We start from the raw sequence: 8,044 nt of genomic DNA on the forward strand, positions 1-8,044 counted from the left end.
AAACTTTGATGTTTTCCCAATGAGGTGGAGAGCATTGAGGCTTCAAGAACAATATTAACCAATCTAAAAATGTATGAACAGAGGACATACAATGAAAATGTTACAAGATGCCCATTTATCATCGGTTCCAAAGCAGGAATTATTACCCGTGTAAGTGCCAGTTCCATAAAGAGCCAAGTATTTTGACAAGAATTACACCCATAAGCCGATTATAGGTCCCTGAACAAAATTTCGATTCTTTTCAGCTATTTCAAACAGTTATACGTCGTTGCCTCCAAAATATCTTAATAAAGGAAATTTAAGTAGGTTTTGTTTCCTTCACTGAAAGTGGCATTTTGTAGCTCATGAAAATTGAGTTAAGGGGATTATCAAATGTTATTTTAGACGATGAATTATCATCAGTCCAATAGGTATATAACTTGGTAGATGCGTTAGCTTTAAAACCTAAGGCGCAGAGTGCAGGAAAAACCTAAAGCACCAATGTACTTTTATAAAGTGTTCTACAATAAGAATAAATATTCGCAGTTAAGAATCGTAACTGCCCACAAAAAGGGTGAAAATGCGCCAAAAATGATTTCCTTTCTTAAAAAGCATTTAGCGTGCACATTCCTCACCTGCGTGAAGTGAAAATAATTTATGTGGATTGTTTCCGATATTAGAAGCGCACCAATATGCAGACATGAAATTCTTGGGTTTATAGCAAGGAAAGTAACCTCAGTTAATGCTCCCAAATGCTCAAAAATCGTTAAAATGTGCCAAAAATGTCGATTATTTTAGATCTGATGATTTTAGGGGGTATTTCAAAGAGCTAGTTACATTCGTCGATTACGTGAGATGTAAATGACGTAAGATATACGGCCTTTTAAGAGCCTTGATATTTTTTCAAGAAATCCACCTCCAGCACATATTTTTCGGTCAAAAATTTAAATTTTACAGATGTAATCTRTAAGTTTAACGCATTTTTTCCGATATKCCAAGCTTTCCAATATGCAAAGATAAAGTGTTTAGTCCATAATAAGAAAATAAGTTCARTTTCTTGACCGATATCGAATAATTGCAAGATGRTTAATTTTCTTGCGAATTCGGTTTGGGCAGTGGYGATTTTTKCAATTTTCAATTTTCRAKRAAATTTTTCAGCTACGAAGCKTTCGGCAATTTATTGTCTCCTTCCTCAGGGTGTTATTTGTTTGACCATAAGAAGGCAAGGAACCTTCCAGAATATGTTATCATTTTTTGTACAGTTTGATGAAATATTTAATCTTTTAGTTACATTGTTTGGTCACAATTTATTTGCCTTGAATCACACACAACATTTATTCACGATTAACATGTTTTTTTCTGCAGAAATAACGAGAGCAGACTACCTTCTATCATTTTTTGCACAGTTTGATGAAATATTTAATCTTTTAGTTACAATGTTTGATCATAATTTATTTGTCCTGGATTACACACAACATTTATTCACGATTAACATGTTTTTCTGCAGAAGTAACGAGAACAGACCACASTAGTACTAGTGGTACTAGTAGCCTSTTCTCGTTATTTCTGCSGAACAAAAGGTTAATTGTGAATAAATATGGTTTGTAATYCAAWTATAACAGACAAAGKATATGATAAACTRAAAAYAGAAAAGATGAAAAATGCATAACAAGAAAAGAAAGACACAACGCTAGAATCTGTACAATGAAGCATGAGTGCAGRAAGAATTTATMTACAAATGAAAAATGACACTGATAGTGCCACTTAAGAAACATTAAAAAGACTGCCCTAACYRTAATAGGAGATATTGATAAGTAAAGCTAGCAAAATTTMTGTGTCAAATAGTTGCAGAAACTTGGGRCAGACACTGAAACCTAGAACAATCACAGAGCGGATTTAGRCTTRGAACTAGGGTACAAGAGCCCATAATGTTGATACAAAAAAATGATAATCAGTGAAAAAGKGAGAACTATTTGACGAGSAAAATTAAACAATGAATAATCTTGAAATTATGAAGTTTCAATTAAGCAATAGCGTGGAAAGAGGGAAAGGTTCGAGAAGTAACGAAGAAGAAGAGAAGAGACGACATTAAATTTTCTTTAAATTCACCCAGTCAAATCAGTTCAATCACCACAAATTTCCAAATTATTTAAATACATATGGAACATTTAAAAATCAATATATATCTAATTAATATCTAAACGATTTTTCTATTGGATTTCATTACACATATATTATTCATTAGTTATTTCACAGTGCTCGAATCGTATTTTAATAAAGTGGTTAATAATTTCGGAAACCTTCCAAAGCCAAATTAATGCCAATTAAATTAATTAGGTTCGGCACTTTTAGACGTTTATGATTATAAACTGGGAATTTATAGGCGGCAAAGGTGGCTAATAAAATTTTTATATTCAGTTTTACGGCTAATTTATTTTTGGAAATCGACTTCTAAATAAGCAAAGTTTAAAATATCCTGCAGTTTTTCACCAAAATGGCTTCAGAAACGGTATCTAGTTTTGGCTGAAAACTGAAAAATTGTTGACTTTAATCGAAATAGATCGGGCTTGAATAGCAGGTTCGAGCTAAAGGAAACAAATTATTGCCTCGATTGCATTGGAAGGAAGTCCCTAGCTATGTGGACGCTGTTGCAAACAACCTGATTAGATCAGATTGATGTCAAGTATGGAAGATGTGGCTTGATTTAATCATGATAATGGGGTCCAAGCCCCAGAAATTCAAAGGGCACTTTGTTCTCGTCCTCGGTAATTTTGTAAAGAGCACTAGTTTAAATCTGTCCTGGCTGTTACCGTTTAAAGTTCCGAACAAGGATGGGACAGTGATGTAAAATAGGTCCACGACTTCTGAATATTAAATATACTGCTAAATAAGCCAGAGTAATAGGATTCCTGGTGCTGTTAATCCCTTGTTCAGTTGCTAAAGTACTTGTAATGACTATGGGGCATTGTCGCAACTCACTAACGTCTGTTTGTTAGCTGCCGGAAAATTACTTTGGCCCACATTTTCTTCATGTTACCTGGACAGCACTGGTATATTTGCTTAAATTATTTACCTTTAAGATCTTGAATGCAACAGTTGTGGCGGCTGCTTGAACAAATAACAAATACTTCCGAAACAAGGGGCGGCAATTCCACATTCCGGTGATAATAGTTTCTTATGGGTTTGCTAATGATTTTGCGCAACCGCGCATACAAAGAGCGCTTATCAGCATATTAAAAAACACTTTAAAGGCATAGATGACGAGAAAAAAACCGTCGAGTAATCCAACACCACTAATAAAATGCACAAAAGTATGTGGGCGCTCTTAAGCTGGTTCTTTAGATTTTTCGAATAGATGACTGAACCGTTCCATTATTATTTTGTAAGCGAATAGGCAGCCTCATTGTTTAACATTCTAAAGAGATGGCGATAAATCAGTACGCAGCTCCATGTGTGTAAATTACCAGCGCGGCAGGGTTTCGAATAAAATCACCTTCAGATTATGTTGCATGATTTAGGGGAAAATAAAAGTGGGTTATTTCTTCACCTATAAGACGGCAGCTCAGTTAAAGCCCTAATAATATATGGAAAAATTTTCGGAATAATGCTTCTAGAGGACAACGATGAGAGCTCAAAAGAAAACTTACTGGACACAAATAGCTGTTTCAATAGAGTGAATTTTAGAAAGGATAATCAATAGCATTTTGAACTTTGCAATGAATGACAAATATAATGAGTTTATTGTCCCACTTTTACCCAACAACAATTAAATGGGCAATAAAATGAAACTTTTTATTTAAAAATGAAAAGCGCCGCCTGACGCTAGTTTACACAGCCATTATAATATCATCACGACCCTCATTTAATGAAAAGCATTACATCAGTTGTATGAAATGATTCAGCAGCAAATTTCAGTCGTTTTTTTTACGTGAGTTAATAGTATTATAAAGCCATTAAGCCGAAGGACGACAGCTCAACAAACTCTTCATTGTGAGCTAAAGTTTGGGCACATCCAAAGCGTTGTAATATCACCACTTTCTTATTAATTGATTAGCTGAAGCAAGTTTGACCAGTGTGCGTAACAACAGGACTCGCCCAGAGATAGTTAAACTATGTACAACTAGCCAGTTTACGGTAGAATGGCCAAGGCCCTTGAAAATAGGGTTACAATGTTCCTGTTGGGTTTCACACTCAAACCCCCGTTTTGACCATGTAATTCGATTTTATTTTCAAAGTGATTACTAAATGATTTTACTGTAAAGTTGCTTGTTTGATGCTTGTATATAGCGAGCATAATTCGTCTTTTACAAAGTACCTTTTTTCAAAGGGGTACCAGATAAAGTAATCGTTTCAAACAGAATTTTTTTGGTTTTTACCAGTTTTAAACAGTTTTTACTTACAGCTCAAGGAAAATTAGCGCTAGAGCGATCGCTGTTACAAAAACCTCTTTAGCAAGTGATTGGCAAACAGTTTTCGTACAATAAAAGACATTTGAACCGTATACATTTAGGTACGAGATAACTGCATCACTTTAAACATGGCATCACGTTTTTGCTCATATCGCAGAAGCATATTGAGATGGCACCCAGATTTAAACACTACTGGATAGAGCATTAAATAACGGATTTTCGAAAGTAAAGTTATTTAAAAAATATCTGCAGTTTTCACAAAAAAATTACATTATTTTCAGTTATACGCGGTATTTGCAAAATTTATCCATTGCTCATTTATATCTCATATCTGAGAAACCATTTGAGGTGCAGTTTTCGTTTTCTTAGCACTGAATAACGAATTTCAAAGGTCATTCACGAAGTGAAACCACCATATTACACTTTGTCTCAGGAATTTTTACAAAATCGCAAAATATCTAGTTCCTCAAAAGTTTTACTGCTTTAAAACTTTTTTTCCGTACATCGATTGAAAGTCAATAAATTCAGCCATTGAAAAGTTTCCAAATGGAACTGAGTTGATTTTTTTTCCAAAAAGACAAAATTTAACCATCGGTGTGAACATGGTCACTTTTTTATTACATTTCAAGAACATTTGAGAAAAAAAAGAGAAAAAGCAATCTTTTTAACACTGTCTTCATCTTTTGTATCATTTTATCAGAGCAAAATGAGCTAGCGCGCTCGGTTATACACCACTGGATAGAGAATGAAACTATTTTTGAAATGGAACATCGTTTGAAAAATATTGGCAGTTTGCACAGGCAAAACAAAATTTTAAAATAGTTAGTTAGACACTAAGGTGTCCGGCGTTTTTAGATAAATTGTGATCCTTTTTGAACATATGTGAAGAACCATTTGAGCCACATTATCGTTTATCCTGCCAATCAATAGAGTATTGAAGAACCCACTAGCCAAGTGAAGGATTAGTTAGGAAATATTAGCAGTTTTCACAAAGAAAGCGGAATATCAAGGCCCTCGTTTTAAACATGACTCCACCTTTTTGCTCATATCTTAGCAACAAATTGAGCATACGCTCTCATTTTTACACCATGCTAAATAGAGATTAAAAAAGCAGATTTGTAAAAGTAAACATCACTTGAAAAGTATTGGTAATGTTCACATAACATCCGCATTTCCACATTTTGTTTTACGCGATATGCTTAATTTTGCAGAACGGAAAAGTCGCCTTTTTGGCTAGACTTATCCTTAGACCCACTGGCGTTCTTTTTTTGTCACTGGATACAGAGATAAAAACTCATTTGGCAAATGCAACTAAAGTTCAGATATATTGACGGTTCTGCCAGAAGGAATGGCTCATTTTGCTACAAGATAATGTCATCGTTTCAAATATGACTCTACCTCTTTCCTCACAACTGAGGCAAAATTTGTACTAAGACGCTCATTTCTTTCATCATCTAGAATCACAATAGAACATCAGTAGGAATTTTTTTCTTTTTGAGCCTTATCAACTGTTAAGAGGAAAATAATCAACATAAAAATTACTGCTCCTGGATCAGCAGCATTGATCTATTTTTCAAAAAACTTGAAAATTGAGGTAAGCAACTGAACATAAGAAACCGAAAATTTCCGATACCGCATGAAAAAAACATCTTGTAGCTTGATGATGAAGCCTTTTCCAAATACTTTTCTTTTGCCGTACATTTCTTTTGCCAAAATCCTATTAATTTTCACTTATTCTCTAATCCAGTTCATCTTTACGTAATTCTACTGCCCCTCATAGTCCTTACATGATTTACAGATAAAATGTGAAATTTTGGTGTTGACTTCGAATGAACTTTATATCTGATACTTTTGATCTGTACCATACGAATCAAAAAATTAATACCAACTTTGATTGTCATTTTCCTGCTGAAAAGTTTGCAATATCCCTACCGAGAAAACTTCATTTCTCCATACAGTTATCAATCAAACTTCATTCACTTATTAAACACACCTGAGTGGAAATATTGGTCAATAAATCCAAATTGAGCCCAATTTGCATGGGCTTAATTGAGTGATTATTAGTCCGGTCTCACTGAACATAACAAATCAAAATTTTACCAAATGCAGTAAATACGTAAATCAAACGTTATTCCAAACCATCCTTCAAATGAGGGTCAATTTATTGCAGTCGTTACGTAGTCGATCTGCCGTTGACATGGATGGACAATTTGTGCACAGTGACAACATCGTCTGCATTATTAGATGTCCTTTCAATCAACTGGACCGAAAGCGTAACTTTCTGGAAAGCTTCTGGTCATTTATATGTTGAAATCAGTGATAGACCGGGAGCTTAAATAAGCTCCATTTGTTGAGAAATTATATACAAAAAAACGCCTGTCTATTCAATTTTATTTGCTTATTAATTTTGAAAAAGCTTACTCAATGCCTTCATATTACGGTGAAATCTAAAGCAATAAAATCTAATGACGACATCCTACTTCTGTAGCCAATAGAAGGTAGGGTTTAATGAGAAAAATAATTAAATTCCCAAATTTTCTAATCGATTTATCAGAGAACGAAAATATCCAAACAGTTACATCAATTGGACTAAATCAAATTAATGTTCTTGGCTATCATTTACGATATGAATCATTAAGTTGACGTTGTTCATATAATGGATGATTTACTCAGGTAGCCACTGCTATTCCAATCCGGCGCTTTTAATTAATTAGTTTTATTTTGAAATGGCCCAAATCCACTTAGCTTTGCGATGCAGCTATCAAATTTTGATAGTTTTTATCTGACTATGTAAATTTTGTCGCTAGAGCACGTCGGATTTAATTTAATAGCCAATATAACAAAGAAGGCATTTTTCAGAAAGTCTTCATTTACTGACGGTAGTGGACTTTTTATTGGCTGTTAATGCATTTAAATTGCGCCTTAGTTACGAAAGGAAACAGAATTCGAACTATTTTAAACTCACTAGTCGCCTGCAAGTAAAAAGTATTAAAAATTCACTATCGTACTAGAGTTAAGTAACTTGCTTTCCAAAATTGTTGACGGTGCACAATACGAGAAGGACAATAATAATATGTCTACAGGAATGATTCAAGGAAACCATCTAGTTTATATAACAAAGTAAACGTTTAAATAAACTCAAAATTATACCATCAGTTTATACAACTACAGCTTTTCGTACTTGGTTTAATTAAATGACTCCTTATGAGTGACCCCAGAACTCCTTAATCTTCATTCATATCGAAGAAATCTCGACTAAAACACACAAACTCCCGGCACATTAACAAAAATCCTCCTGCTGGTCGCAATTAAGGAACCATAACATTAGGTTAATAAATCTCGTCCAATTCACAATAAAAGAACATTCCAACAGCACCATCGGATAATCAAAATTAAGCCACTCGACGGCAACCTTAGACACCAATAAATTCTCGGTGTTTTTTTATTTTTAGTTCCGTACAACTTGATTGCTTCTGAAACGGGCCGGAGAATGCGTTTTGGTATGCAAGAGCAGGTGCACGGCCAAAGAGGAAAAAATGCGTGCAATCAATGCCTAATCAATACAAACTGGTTAATATTCAGCTCTACCTGAATAGGGGGTGGATTAATCGGGTGTTCAACTTTTGCCATCCACAACCCATGAGGCAGATGGAATC

The sequence above is a fragment of the Dendroctonus ponderosae genome, unplaced genomic scaffold (genome assembly GCF_020466585.1).
Source record: "Dendroctonus ponderosae isolate FM_Combo_2020 unplaced genomic scaffold, Dpon_F_20191213v2 Dpon_F_20191213_6, whole genome shotgun sequence".
Taxonomy (NCBI): Eukaryota; Metazoa; Arthropoda; class Insecta; order Coleoptera; family Curculionidae; genus Dendroctonus; species Dendroctonus ponderosae.